The sequence below is a fragment of the Rhinopithecus roxellana genome, chromosome 13 (genome assembly GCF_007565055.1).
Source record: "Rhinopithecus roxellana isolate Shanxi Qingling chromosome 13, ASM756505v1, whole genome shotgun sequence".
Lineage (NCBI taxonomy): Eukaryota > Metazoa > Chordata > Mammalia > Primates > Cercopithecidae > Rhinopithecus > Rhinopithecus roxellana.
This window is the reverse complement of record NC_044561.1, coordinates 133,520,342-133,536,322: the sequence shown is the minus strand read 5'-3', so window position 1 is coordinate 133,536,322 and position 15,981 is coordinate 133,520,342. Positions and strand designations below refer to the sequence as shown.

The 15,981-nt window shown below is 42.4% G+C and overlaps 1 protein-coding gene across 6 annotated transcripts in view; it reads left to right on the top strand.

Moving 5' to 3' along the window:
• The window catches only part of SPECC1L (sperm antigen with calponin homology and coiled-coil domains 1 like), a 146,322-nt gene that overhangs the window by 110,889 nt on the left and 19,452 nt on the right, over positions 1–15,981 (top strand). The window lies entirely within an intron of this gene.

Genomic DNA, 15,981 nt, shown 5'->3' with positions numbered 1-15,981 from the left:
TTCAAAAGTTAGGAGGGGGACAGTAAATGTAATTAAGGTGTTGCAAGGCCTTTGAATTTTTCAGAAGGTTAGGAAATTAATTTGCCATAGACTGAATAAGTGAAGGGTTGCACATTGTAAATCTCTAGGGCTGCACTCTGCTACAGTCGACATTGGCTGCATGGAGTTATTGAGAACTTAAAATGTGGCTATTCTGAATTGAGATGTGCTGTGATTATAAAACACTAGATTTTGAAGACTTAGAAGACAATATAGAAAAAAAGAATGTAAAATACCTCATTTAAAAAATACTGATTACATGTCGAAATGATCGTATTTTAATATATTTGATAAAATATATATAGTTTTGAGTTTTTCAGTGTGGCTACTATAATATTTAACATCACATATTAACAATTAAAGTAATAAAAGAATGGAAAATAAGAGGCTAATAGAATATAAATAGAATATTAATACTTGATTCATCCAAAATAAGGCAGGAGAGAAAAGGAACAAAGAACTAAGGGTATAGTAATAGATGTGAACCCAAATATGTAAAAATCACATTATAGGTAAATAGGCTGAATATTCCAGTTAAAAGACAAAGATTTTCAGATTAAAAACAATAGACCCAACCATGATTTGTGTACAAGAGACTCACTTTAAATGGAAAGACTGAAAGTAAAAGAGTTGGAAAAGATGTACTATGCAAGCACTAACCAAAGGACTGCTGGAAGAGCTATATTAATTTCAAAGCATCATTTCTCAGAAAGAAATATTACTAGAGATAGAGATTGTCCATAATGACAAAGGATCAAAACAATAACAATAGCCAAGGCACTCTTAGAAAACAACATTGGAAGACTTCATGCTGCCCAGTAAGACTTTATAGGCACTTAGAGCACATCGTAAATTCATATGTATCAGGTAACATAGCCCCAGAGAATATAAAGGAAAACTGATAGAACTAAAAGGCAAAATAGGCATATTTGGAGATTTTAACACACTTCTCTCATTAACTAATAGAAAAAGCAAATGAAATTTAGTAGAGCTATGGAAGATGTAAGTAATGCTATTAAATACTTTGTCCTGACTGATCTATAAAACACTGCACCAGACAACAGTGGATTGCACATTCCTTCTAATTGGCCACAGTATATTCATCAGAATTGGCCACATGCACTCTCAAAAGATTTCAGTGAATTAAAGTCCTTCAGAGTAAGTTATCAAAATGGAGGGGAAAATGTGATCTAATCAAAGTAGATGAACAAAAGCATTTGATAAAATTTAACTCCTGTTTATTTGTTTCAAAAAAAAAAGCGCCACAGAAAAATTTCTAACAAACTGGCAATAAAGGGACTTTTCAAAAGATGATAAAGGGCATCTACAAAAAATAATATTTATAGTGAACATTAAGCTTAATGGTGACTTATTGAAAGCTTTCTTCCAGAGATGAGGAAAGAGACAAGACCCTGCTCTCATCACTTCTATTCAATGTTGTATGTAAAGCTCTATTGGGAGCCTGAGGCAGGAGGATCCCTTGATGCCAAGGGTTTGAGACTTGCCTGGGCAACATAGTGAGACCCCCGTCTCTACAAAAAGTTAAAAAATAAAGTTCTAGTCAGGGCAGTAAGGCAGAAAGAGAGATAAGAGGTATAACAATTGGGGCCGGGCACGGTGGCTCAAGCCTGTAATCCCAGCACTTTGGGAGGCCAAGGCGGGCGGATCACGAGGTCAGGAGATCGAGACCATCCTGGCTAACAACGGTGAAACCCCGTCTCTACTAAAAAAATACAAAAAACTAGCCAGGCGAGGTGGCGGGCGCCTGTAGTCCCAGCTACTCGGGAGGCTGAGGCAGGAGAATGGCGTAAACCCAGGAGGCGGAGTTTGCAGTGAGCTGAGATCTGGCCACTGCACTCCAGCCTGGGTGACAGAGCGAGACTCCTTCTCAAAAAAAAAAAAAAAAAAAAAACAATTGGAAAGAAAGAAATAAAATTATATTTCCAGACATGAGTATGATGTAAGAAATACTAACAAAGATGCATGTAAAATATGAGAATAGGAAGCAAAATAATTTCAGGATTTAATTTTTTTTTTTTTTTTTTTTTTTTTTTGAGACGGAGTCTCGCTCTGTTGCCCAGGCTGGAATGCAGTGGCGCTATCTTGGCTTACTGCAAGCTCCACCTCCTGGGTTCATGCCATTCTCCTGCCTCAGCCTTCCAAGTAGCTGGGACTACAGGCGCCTGCCACCATTCCCGGCTAATTTTTTTTTTGTATTTTTAGTAGAGACTGGGTTTACCATGTCAGCCAGGATGGTCTCTATCTCCTGACCTCACGATCTGCCTACCTCGGCCTCCGAAAGTGCTGGGATTACAGGCATGAGCCACTGCACCTGGCCCTCAGGATCAAATTTTTATTAGCGTTTAAAAAATAAATTATAGCTAGACTTTGCTATGCCTGCAGCAGATTAGACACAGAATGCCTGATTTAAAAAGCTGATAATACCAAGTGTTGACAAGGAAGCAGAGGAAAAAGAACACTTGCACCCTGCTGATAGGGCTCTAAACTGTTCTAGCCAGTTTGGAAAACTTTGGCAGTATCTGCTGAAGTTGAATAGTCTCCATAAGAATCAAAAGCTGGAAACAACCCAAATAATCATCAAGACGTGAATGGATAAATGAATTGTGATAGATAAGGTACTACAAAACAAGCAAAAAAAGAGAACAAACTGTTGCAACATGCAGCAGCATGGATGAATCTCACACATGTAATATTGAGCTGAAGCAGCCAGATGCACAGGAGTCTAAACTATAGTTCCATTTGAGTGAAGCCAAAACAGTGGTGAGGTTAATCTATTATGATGTCAGAATAGTGGTTATCTTTAGGGGAATCGAGGAATCCTTCTGGGATTCTGATTACATTCTGTATCTTGATTTGGGGGAGGCGGCTACATGGTATATTCACTTTGTGAAAATTCTTTTACCTGTACGTATCATTTGGGTACTTCATGTATACTGAGCAAAAATTAAGGGAAAAAAATTTTTTGGTATTGTCAGGAATGTTGTCTCCGCTATTATCTGTGGTTTTGAGGTTTTTATGTCACATGTTTCTGATATTTTATACTTCTTCATTTATTCCAGATGATTTGTTAAGATTCATTAGATTTCATTTTCTTTTCTATATAAAACAAATAATTTTTAATACTGTATTCGTTTTCTATTACTATTGAAATTACTACAGATGTAGTAGCTAAACCACATATTTTTCATCTTAGAGTTGTGTTTGTTAGAAGTCCAACATGGCTCTTACTGGACTAAAATCAAGGTGTCAGCAGAGCTGTGTTCTTTTCTCAAGGCTTTAGGGGAGAATCTATTTCCTTGCCTTTTCCAGCTTATAGAGGCAACCATGTTTCTTGGCTTGTGACCCCTTCCTCCATCTTCAAAGCCAACAACAACTGGTCAAGTCATCACATTGCATCACTCTGACCGTAGGTTATCTGCTTTTAAGGCCTTGTGTGATTTGATTGGGTCCACCTGGACAATTCAGGCTCATCTTCCTCTCCTTAAAATTCTTAATCACATCTGCAAACTCTCTTGCCAGGTAAATAAACATGTTCATAGGTTCCAGAGATTAAGACATGAACAGCTTATGGGCCTACCACAGATGTCTTATAAAGTTATCTTCTGAGAGTTGAGTTTCTCAGATTTAGTTGTTATTTTTTTTATAACTCCCATACCATACAACTCACCAAGTTGGACAGTTCAGTGGTTTTTAGTATATGCACATAATTAATTGTATAACCATCATCACAATAAATTTTAGAATATTCTCACCACCTCACAGCCCTAGGCAGCCACCATGGGTTTGCCTGTCCCAGACATTTCACAAAACTGGAGTCATTTGTGGTCTTCTGTCACTGGAGTCTTTCACGTACCACATTTTTGAGGTTCTTCCACGTGGCATATGTTAGTATTTCACTCCTTTCTATAACTGATTTTTTTTTGCAGGGGGGGGGGACAGAGTTTCACTCTTATCACCCAGGCTGGAGAGCCAATGGCACGATCTTGGCTCACTGCAACCTCCGCCTCCTGGGTTCAAGTGATTCTCCTGCTTCAGCCTCCCGAGTAGCTGGGATTACAGGTACCCGCCACCACACCCAGCTTATTTTTTTGTATTTTCAGTAGAGACAGGGTTTCACCATGTTGGCCAGGCTGGTCTTGAACTCCTGACCTTGGGTAATCCACCCACCTCAGCCTCCCAAAGTGCTGCGATTACAGGCGTGAGCCACTGCACCCGGCCAGCTGAATGATACTTTATTGTGTGGATATATACCACGTTTTGTTGATCAGCTGATGGACATTTCCACTTTGGGCTTTGAGCTATTAAAAATAATGCGGCCGGGCGCGGTGGCTCAAGCCTGTAATCCCAGCACTTTGGGAGGCCGAGACGGGCGGATCACGAGGTCAGGAGATCGAGACCATCCTGGCTAACATGGTGAAACCCCGTCTCTACTAAAAAAATACAAAAAAACTAGCCGGGCGAGGTGGCGGGCGCCTGTAGTCCCAGCTACTCGGGAGGCTGAGGCAGGAGAATGGCGTGAACCCGGGAGGCGGAGCTTGCAGTGAGCTGAGATCCGGCCACTGCACTCCAGCCTGGGCGACAGAGCGAGACTCCATCTCAAAAAAAAAAAAAAATAAAAAAAAAAAAATAAAAATAATGCTACTGTGAACACTTGTGTAGAAGTTTTGTTTGTTTTGTTTTTTTGAGACAGGGTCTCACCATGTCACCAGGCTAGAATGAAGTAGTAGTCACAGCTCACTGCAGCCTTAACCTGCCAGGCTCGAGCAGTCCTCTCACCTCAGCCATCCAAGTAGCTGGGACCACAGGTGCGTGTCACTACGCCTGGTTAATTTTTAAATTTTTTGTAGAGGTGGGGCCTTACTGTATTTCCCAGGCTGGTCTCAATCTCTTGGGCTCAAGCAGTCCTCCCGTCTTAGCCTCCCAAAGTGCTAGGATTACAGACGTGAGCACCATGCTTGGCCTTCTTTTTGTTTCTCAAGAGACAAGGTCTCACTGCTCTGCTGCTCAGGCTGTAATGCAGTGGTGTAGTCATAGCTCACTGTAGCCTCAAATTCCTGGGTGCAAGTCATCCTCCCACCTCTGCCTCCCAAATAACTATGACTGCAGGCATATGCCATCACACCCAGCTAATTTTTTTAGTTTTTTAATTGTAGAGTCTTGATATGTTACCCAGGTTGGGTTTAAACTCCTGGCTTCATTTGGTCCTCCCACCTCAGCCTCCCAAAATGCTGGAATTGTAGGCATGAGCCACTTAGCCCAGTTCATGAATAATAATATATATATATATTTTTTTTGGAGGCAAGAGTCTTGCTGTGTCGCCCAGGCTGGAGTGCAGTGGCGTGATCGCGATCTCAGTTCACTGCAATCTCCACTTCCTGGGTTCAAGCAATTCTCCTGCCTCAGCCTTTCAAGTAGCTGGGATTACAGGTGCACACCACCATGCCCAGCTAATGTTTGTATTTTTAGTAGAGACAGGGTTTCACCATGTTGGCCAGGCTGGTCTCAAACTCGACCTCAGGTGATCCACCCGCCTCGGCCTCCAAAGTGCTGATTACAGATGTGAGCCACTGTGTCTGACCAATAATACTTCTTAGTTTGTTGTTTACTTTTGATTGATTTGCCCTAAAATGGTAATTTGTGACACTTTTGTCCGGGTTTATATTTGTGTTTTGGGAGGGGGGTTGGGTTTCTTTTTTTTTTTTTAGGGAAAGGATCTATCTGCCTCTTTGCTCTACCACAGCCAGAAGTTTCCTAGCATGTGTCGTTTTGGGATTCTTTCTTATTTTCCCCACCCTCTTTCCTAAGCAAGGAAAAGAAGTAGTTACCTGTATTCTCCCAGAATTGTGTGTCCCCCTAGATTGAAGAATCAATAGAGTAAGAACTAGTGAACAAATAAAAATATCTCAGTCCTTCACAGCTTCCTTTGTAATAATACGAATAGGAGACAAATAGGAGAAAAAGGAAATGCTCTTTATAAATGGTATGAAGTATTAAGTATGGTGCTTGCTACCTGCACAGCGCAGGCATGAGATTGGTACTTGGTGTTACTCATACTCCCTTAGGCCACTACTCATTCCCACCATTTCAAAGCCTGTGGGTTGAGTAGATTCTTATAGAAAGGTGACTTTCCTGACCTAAAGAGATTGGGCCTGAAAGCACAAGTTTCTTCTGATTCTTCCTAGACACTACATACTGGAAAAGACAAGGGAATAGAGACACTTCCTTTTCACATGTGATCCCTCTTTCCCTTATGTGTCTAGCCTTGAGGGGGAATGTTATTTCTACTCATCCCCTACCCCACTTTAAAAAAAAAAAAAAAGGACTTTAGTTTCCTCTCTGGAAAACATTCCAGAATGCCACTCTTCCTTTTCTCACCCTTCCACCTTCCTAGCATCCTCTCTCCGTGAACAGTTAGGACTGGGCTAGGGGTGGGTGGGATGAGAAAGGTTAGAGAAAGCTGGGAGTTCTTCCAGTAGACAGAATGCCATTAAAATAATGCATTAGGAATTCCTCATAGTCCAAGCAGAGCTTAGTTGGTTTAATTTCCTCTTCTATAACTGGAATCTTAGGTCATAGGAATGACTTCCCAGAGTTAAAAAATAAAAAAAGGTGCTGGCAGTAGATAAGACTTTTGATCTGAATCAAGTCTAGGTTGAAAGTCTAAATCTTTTCATTTTACATTGTCACTTGCATGGAAACTAAGTATACAGAAAGATCTTATTGTTTGTAAATATCACTGTGTTCCAGGGGTTAAAAATACTTGAACAAAGGGGAACAAGAATGGCCAGCCTTGCCGTCCCACCCATTCTTTATGTGGACTGTGTCTATTCATAAGTTCTCCACAGTGAAGCAATAAAAACTCCTGGAGTCTAATCATTTTCTTTCCTGATGACAAGATATCTTCATCCAGAAGGCTCAACCGTTGACCAAGAGCTTCACATTTCTTGGAGCCACCAGGGAATAGAAACAGCTTGTATCTCAAGGCTTTTCTTGGGCCTGTTTTTTTGGGTTTTTTTTTTTTTTTTTTTTTTTTTGAGTCAGAGTCTTGTTCTGTCACCCAGACCGAAGTGGAGCTTTCTCGGCTCACTGCAACCTCTGCCTCCTGGGTTCAAGCGATTCTCCTGCCTCAGCCTCCCAAGAAGCTGGGATTACAGGTGCGTGCCACCACACCCGGCTAATTTTTTGTATTTTTAGTAGAGACAGGGTTTCACCCTGTTAGCAAGGATGGTCTCGATCTCCTGACCTCGTGATCCACCCGCCTTGGCCTCCCAAAGTGCTGGGATTACAGGTGTGAGCCACCCTGCCCGGCCAGGCCTGTGTTCTTTACTATACACAGCAGAAGTTAAGTGAAGGCTTTTCCGTCCCAGTGAAGTGAAAGAACTCTTTCCTGTTTTCAGGGCATTCCTTTTAATGTCAAACATAGCAGCTGGGAAACAACGTTTTCCCAGAATCACAATGTACTTACTGCATTCTGTTTAAACATGATCTTGATAGCTACTATTAATATCTATTTCCAGAAATTTCAGGGCTGTAATTTTAAAAATCAGTTGCTTAGTGCCATTACCATAAATGAGTTTGATCAGTGTATTTTGTGTGTGGTAGATGGGACTACTCAGTCAAGGCTTTTCTCCCCTGGCTGACACAAATTAGATCTTCCTAAACAGGAGAAGGAGTGGAGGCCTTGCATACAGTACCAGTCCTTAAATGTTCATTTCACTCCCCTCACTGTGAACATCTTTCAGAGCTGCATTCAGGACCAGTACGTTTGGATTTGGAAAGATAATTAGGAATGGCACCTGGCGGAGGCATGGTCTGTTGGCAGCAATAGCAGTAGCTTGGATGTACCTCTTGTTACTTCACCAGCTAGATGGGCTACTGGAGGTGGTGGAGGTGGGCAGGCCTGAGCAGTTTGAATGGAACTCCAGAGGTTTGTCTTCCCTTTAGCTCAAGGTTTTGTTCCTTTTTCTTGCATTCTTTTTCTATTTAACTCCCACTAATGACATGGGGAAAACCTGCTGAATGTAATAAAATGGTTTGTTTGCCAATGCTCTTGGTTAGCTTTAAGATAATTGTCTCAGGATGCATTTCCTTGGATAAAATGTGAAGTACTTCATGTGAATCAGCACCCACATTCCATTCTCAGAAGTTAGAGGAAGTCAGACTTCAGACAGCCCCTAGGAATCACAAACCCAGGGCTTCCATTTCACATCTGCAAATCAGAAAAGGGCCATGCTTGCGTGAGACCATACAATTGGATCTCCAAGCTCCCAGCCACAGGCTCTTTCCACGGAGCTATCCAGCCTCCACGGCAGTGTCCCAGACTCTTCAGTAAGTTTCCAGTAAGTAGGTATTATTATTATGAGTAATGCTGAAATATAGAAATCAGATAAGTAACATTTTCAAGAGCTGCTTAATTATTTTGCTAAAAGCAGAATCATTACATTCTCTGGGTCAAATAATCTTTCTATATCATCTCAAACAACAGGCACAGTTCTTGACTTCTTGCATCATGAGAAATCATTGTTTTCTTGTGCTTCATCCACTTTGGATGGGATGACAACATAAGGATGTGGCCTCCACAGACAAGTTGGAGTTCAACAGGTTGATTTCATTAGATACATGATTGCTCTGGATTTTCACAAATGAGTTTAGCCTGAGGTCATTCTGGCAATTTATGGTGACCTCTCCATTTGAGAAGCAGCTTATTTGTAAAGATGCCCTGTTGCTGCGTCATGATAAATGATTATGGGAAGGGTAATTAGCCATTAGACAACGTAGGGCGGGGGAGAGAGAAACTAGTTTCCTTTCTGAATGCACTCTTTAGATTCAATGAAAGGAGACTGGTTATCTATAAACACCACCCAGAACTTAATGGCTTAACATAATGACGTCTATTTATATCCTGAGTCTACAGTTTGGGTGGGGCTTAGTGGGGATATCTCATCTCATCTCTGCTCTACTCAGCTCAGTGCCACTGGAGGTGGAACTAGCTCATGGCTCCCTCCCTCACAGGTCTGGTGGCTGTTGGTGGAGACTTTCACTAGATCTGTGGCCAGAGCACTTCTATGCAGCCTCTCCCATATTTGGCTTGCGCTTCCTTAAAATGTGGTGGCCACATTCCAAGGACAATTGTCGAGAGAGAGAGACAGGCATAAGCCACCCCACCTTTGATGACACAGTCTTAGAAGCCACGCAGCATCTGTTGTACTATACTGTTTGTCAGGGCAGTTACAAGGGGAAGGAAATAGGCGCCACCTTTTGATGTGGCACAGCAGACTTCTGAAGAGGATGTGGGGCCAGAAATACTGCTGTGGTCATTTTTGGAAAATCCACTCTGCCACAGAGACTGTTATCTCTTACTTAAGTAACTAGAGAAGCTAATAATGTGACACTGACCTGAAGGAACCTTATGATGCTTTTTTAATGTTGCCTCACAAATGAGAGGGCATCTGGGTAGATGAGGCAATATGAAGGTGAGGTTAAGTGGTGGTGTGGGGAAGAATGCTACATGATGTAAGCCAGGTGTGTTTGCAGCAGCAGCGCTTTCTAGTGATTCACCTAAGATTTAGCTTATACCCTGGAACACACAACATGACTATCTGCCAGTTAGTGTCCACCCTGGGATATCTTCCATCAGACATCAGCTTTTCACCAGGGTCCCTTGGACTGTGCCTGGACTGTATCCAGTTCTGCCATGGTTTACACCTGTACTACATTCAGTTAAAAAGCTCTACAGAGAGAGACTGTGTGGTACCTAATTGTGTTTGTGGCCCTGGGCTTCCTTTTTTCTAATAGTTGTATTTAGGGCCGGGTGCGGTGGCTCATGCCTATAATCCCAGCACTTTGGGAGGCCGAGGCGGATGGATCACCTGAGATCGGGAGTTCAAGACCAGCCTGACCAACATGGAGAAACCCCGTCTCTACTAAAAATACAAAAATTAGCCAGGCATGGTGGCGCATGCCTGTAATCCCAGCTACTCGAAAGGCTGAGGCAGGAGAATCGCTTGAACCCGGGAGGCGGAGGTTGTGGTGAGCTGAGATCGCACCATTGCACTCCAGCCTGGGCAAAAAGAGCTAAACTCCATCTCAAAAAAAAAAAAAAAAAAAAAAAATAGTTGTATTGAGGTATAGTTGACATATAATAAATTGTGTATATTTAAAGTTTACAATTTGATAACCTTTGACATGCATATACATATATGTCACATATATATACCTGTGAAAGCTGTCACCACATGACAGACACACCATCACCATGAACATTTCCTCTTCCCGTTTATACTCCCATCATCCTGCTTCTCCCCGACATCTCCCATCCCCACACAGCGACTGATCTGCTGTTGCTGTATATTGTTTGTATTTGTTATAATTTTACATAAATATAATTGTAGTGTGTACAATTTTAGGGGAGTTCTGGCTCCTTTCACTTAGCACATTGAGATTCATTCATGTCATTGTGTGTAACCGTAGCTCATTTCCCTTTTTTCCCTGAGTGTTAGTCCATTTTTTGGGTATACCACAATTATTAGGCCATTCAGCTACTGGTGGACATTTGGATTGTTTCAGTTATTGCTTATTGTAAGTAAAACTCCTACGAACATTCACGTGCAGATGTTTGTATGGTGTCTTAGTCAGTTCAGACGACTGTAACAAAGTACCATAGCCTGGGTGGCTTATAAAGAACAGAAATTTATTTCTCACAGGCCTAGAGATTGGAAGTCTGAGATCAGGATGCCAGCATGGTGAGATTGTTATGAGGGCATCTTCCAGGTTGCAGACTGCCGTCTTGTGTCTTCACATGGTAGAGATAAAGAGAATGAGAGAACTGTCTGGGGTCCCTTTTAAAAGCACACTAATCCCGTTCATGAAGACTCTACCCTCATGACCTCATTACCTCCCAAAGAACCCCAACTCCCTATATTATCACATTGGGGGTTTGGATTTCAACATAAGAATTTGGGGAAATAGGAGTATTCAGTCCATTGCATATGTATATGGACATCTGAAAAGTGGACTAGCTCCTGGATCATGTGGTAGGTATAGTCTTCCAGACTGGCTCTACCCTGTCACTTTACCACCAGCAGTGAAGGAGAATTCAGTCCTTCAGATCCTTGCCAAGACCGTGTGGTCAGCCTCTAGACATTCAGAAGATGTGTAGTGCTGTTTTACGGTTTTAATTTTGCAGTTGCCTAATAACTAGTGGTGTTGAGCATCTTTCCACATGCTTATTTGCCACCATATATCTTCTTTGTTTTGTTTTTTGTTTGTTTGTTTTGAGGGATTTTTTTTGGAACAGGGTCTCGCTCTGTCACCCAGGCTGGAGTGCAGTGGTACAGTCATCACTCACTGCAGCCTTGAACTCCTGGGCTCAATCAACCCTCCTACCTCAGCCTCCAAAGTAGCTGAGACTACAGACATGCACAATCACAGCTGGCTAACTTCTGAATTTTTGTAAATAGGGTTTCGTCATATTGCCCAGGCTGGTATCAAACTCCTGGGCTCAAGTGATGCGCCTGCCTCAGCCTCACAAAGTACTAGGATTACAGGCATAAGCCATAGCACCTGGCCAGAAATTCTTAATTTTAATGACATGCAATTTATACATTTTTTCTTTTATGAAGCATACATGTTTTTGTGTTGTGAATAAAAAATGTTTGCATAACCCAAGATCACAACGATTTTCTCCTGAAAGTATAATTTTATACATTTGGGTCTCTTCCATTTTGAGTTCATTACCCAGTACGATGTGAGGTGTGGATTGAGGTGAACTTTTTGCCCTGTGGACTTCAGTTGGGAAGATTGCATGTGATAGAGTGAAGGATTTAAGAGCACCTTTAAAACAGCCTGGTCACGCTGATACATACTAGATGCCCCAAAATACCAGAGAGGAACTGAGGGGAAAGGAAGAGGACATGTCTTCTCCAAGGAAGGGATATTTCATCAGGGTCAATGACAGCTGCTCCAGAAAAGACAGAGGAAGAAGAGCAGATTTGTTTAAGAGACATTTTCATGGATTGCAAAGGAAAGGATTTGGAGATCCACACTTTTTATCTCAGTCCTCTTCAGATAAAATAATTTTTTTTTCTTTTTTTGAGATAGAGTCTTGCTCTGTCGCCCAGGCTAGAGTGCAGTGGCGTGATACCAGCTCACTGGAACCTCTGCCTCCCAGGTTCAAGCAATTCTTGTGCCTCAGCCTCCCAAGAAGCTGGGATCAACAGGCATGTGCCACGATGCCTGGCTAATTTTTTTGTATTTTTAGTAGAGACAGGGTTTCACCATGTTGGCCAGGCTGGTCTCGAACTCATGGCCTCAAGCAGTCCATCCCCCCCCGCCTTGGCCTCTCAAAGTACTGGGATTACAGATGTGAGCCACCACGCCTGGCCCAGAGAAAATACGGATTAAAAAAAAAAAAAAAGGCTTTGATCTTCTTGGGCTGGATGTTAGACCTCAAGTCATCAAGTAAGGCAAGATTCTGCTCTTGGCCTTGGGTGTCAAATGACAGAGTGATTCTTTGGGTTTATACCTCCTGCGGGGAACTGTCAGCAGATGCATCTTTGCAATGCTGGCTCTCTCCTTTAGGCATCTAAACTTGTGGAAATTTTTCTTTTAATGCTCTAAACCAGTCATGAAATACATACTTAACACTTGCTGTGCACAACCAGAGAGGTAAATACAAGGAGGAATAGAATGCAGTCTAGAGCATGAAGAACTTTCTGGGTTTTTTTGTTGTTGTTGTTGTTGTTTGTTTTGCGTTTTTCGTTTTTGAGACAGAGTCTCACTCTGTTACCCAGGCTGGAGTGCATTGGCTCACTGCAACCTCCGCTTTCCGGGTTCAAGCAATTCTCCTGCCTCAGCCTCCTGAGTGGCTGGGATTACAGGCGTTCGCCACCACACCCAACTGATTTTTGTATTTTTAGTAGAGATGGAGTTTCACCATGTTGGTCAGGCTGGTCTCGAACTCCTGACCTCAGGTAATCCACCCACCTCAGCCTCCCAAGTGCTGGAATGACAGGTGTGCCACCACCCCCAGCCTCAAAGAACTTTCAAGATTAATTCTGAAACATATTATTTCCAGGTCTTTTAAAATTATGCCTTTTCCAGGGAATAACCTTTTCAACCTCCAGTTTGTGATTAAAAACACTAATTTACTGTACTGCATAGAAATTGAGTTTCACGTGGCCTCTGTACTTCTGCTGCCATTGTGTCCCTCCATAGGGTCCTCAGTGCTCTTTATCTGGCTGTACCCTACTATGTTTTAATTCCAAGGCAACAATAAGAAAAGCTGGTAAGCAACTCGTATGTAAAATGAAACCCAAAAAAATAAGTATGGGGTCAGGAGTAAAGTGCCACGCAGGGCTGCTCTGCTTGAACACTGGCTCTTCTCTGGGGTCCTGGTGACAGCCCTGTCAGTCACTTTCTTTCATATTTGGTCCAAAGTAAAGTGTTTTATGGTTTCCCTTCATTATTTATTGCGCTAAAGGAAAAGTAAGTAAACCATTGAGCACTGAGTTGAGGGCTCTGGAGAGAAGTACAGGAGGGTGGTGCCACAGGTGTGCACCTTTTTTAGTTGTTTTGCCATTTTCCCTCTGCCAAAACAGTATCTGGTAGGTGTAGAAACTAATACACTGACAGATTGAAAAGAATGCTTCAGTTCCTGCAGTAAGCAATAAAATAAGTTCATTGTAAGGTGAGCACACTATATTGAGCATCTCTTTCCTGATATCATTTCCTTCCTAAGCTGCTGCAAGACCATGGTGCATTTCACATCCAGACTGCTATACTCAGATGGCCTGGATGTCCCAGGTCAGACTAAATGCACTGCCTGTGATTTCAGAAATAGGAAGTGTTGTGCCAGGGAAGACCAGTTGTCCTTCTAGGCTCCCATTCTGTCTCAGCCCGTGTCAGGTGCTTGGAGGGTGAGGTGTGTGGGTGATATTCCTCTGAGATACCAGTACCAAGAGAGACTAATGATGCATTCAGAAAGTGCATAAGGTTTCACCATCGATGCAGTGGTCTAAATCTTTTTGCTCTATATTAAATTAATAAAATACTATAGTCTCAGTTTGGTAGTATATCCTTTGTTATAGGTTATATTTTTCAAATATTAGTATTTGAATGAGTCCAAATACATTCTTTGCCCATCCTGTCTGCTTTCTAAAGTGTCCTCATATTTTTTAGCAGACCTCATTTTTAGAAGTGAAGCATGTTTTTTTCTTTCTCTTTAAATTCTCTGGAGTTTGTTTCTGGATGCGGTTTTCTTACACCAACATGTTATTCAACAAACCTTTGTTTGCCTGAAGAGTGTGCCAAGTTTACCGTTCAGCACTTGGTCAAGATTAAGCTCACCCCTGAGCAGCCTAAGAGAGAGAAGCAGAGTCATGTAAGTGCAGTAAATTGCAGTCCACACCCTGGAGACTGTGTGACAGAATTTGCTGTGGCTGCTCACAGAGCCATCAGATCTTCATCTTTGGCACATGGTAAGATCTCCTGAAATTTGGGGGTACTGACTAGAGAAAGGGACTCAGGAACCAGCATAGCTGTCTTCTGGTGTTCAGAGGCCTCTCCTGGGGCCAAGGGTACAATCTTGTGTTTCACACTTTTGTGTCGTAGAAAGTGGAATCAACACCATCTCGGGCAAAGAGCAGGGATTGGGGGAGAAGAGGACAGGATGTGTGGAGCTTCACCTGGAGGGCCTTACAGATGTCATTTTGTCAAATCTTCCTCATTCATTATTTTTTCCATTGTGCATATGAGAAGAGTGAGACTGATACAAGCTAAAAACGGTGTGCTCACAGTCCTACAGGCAGGACGAAGTGCCACCAACAATCAAAGTACAGATCCGTGGGACTTTGAAACCTAGGATACTTCAGTGACACCACTCTGCTTTTCCAGTGATCTACAGAGACATGGCTTTCAAATCAGTATAAAGAATTTCCAAGGACTTAAGATGGAGGAGGAGTCAGCCTTGAAGCTTCTTCCTGTGACCACAAGGTTCTAGCATAAACTAAAGAGGCCTTTCTCAGAGAAGGCATCTGAACAGGGTTTCTTTGTAAGTCATGGCTAGTGACACCACTCAGATTCTACCACATTCATCTCTTTGAGCGTGAAGACACAATTGGTGACATTTGTCGTGAGGGTAAAGTAAAGAAGGCCCCCCTGGATGTTTTGGAAGGCCTATTTTTTTCTCCTCAAACACTCCAGTTCCCCTAAAGAGGCCAGGAAAGCTTTTGGGGGTTAGGATGAGGACATGACTCTGCGCCGTTACCTCCTTTCCTCCCTCACCCAGTCCCTTCCTCAGAGCATGCACCAGGGCAGATCTTGCTTGAGGATTTCCACGAGGGTCTTTTTCAGTTGAGATTGCATTTTAGTAATACCCCTGCCAAAGCTAAACTAAATCTGTGGGAAAAGACAGTATTCTTTCCTAAGCTGCTAATAAAACTGCTCACGACATGCTCAGAGTTCATCAATCAGCTGTGACCCAGCCAGTGGCTCCTGCCTGACACCCATCTCTGCCTGGTGGCAGTTTCCTGAGTTATCAGAAAGCAGACATCATGATTCCTGTGTGCTTCTCCATGAAACGTCTCCCTCTGGAGGGGTTTATGGGGACATTAATCCCTATCTCTTAGGGTGACATTGGCTGACCAACTTATTCTGAACTGTCCCCTCAAAACGTTTTAAGTTCATTTGACTAAAAAAAAGTTAAAGCATGTTAAATCCAAAACATATTATACTATAGATTTTGGTTTTGTGAAGCTTCAATATAGTTGAAGCTATGTCTGAGAAGTGTGCTTGCCACTTTGAGCATATGGGCAACGTAGTTGTGGTTAAATATGGTTGCTTCTTTCACAGATTCAGGGATGGCTTCCCTTTCTCAGGAATAGCCATTTACAGAGGATGACATATATCAGATTCCTTTTGCCA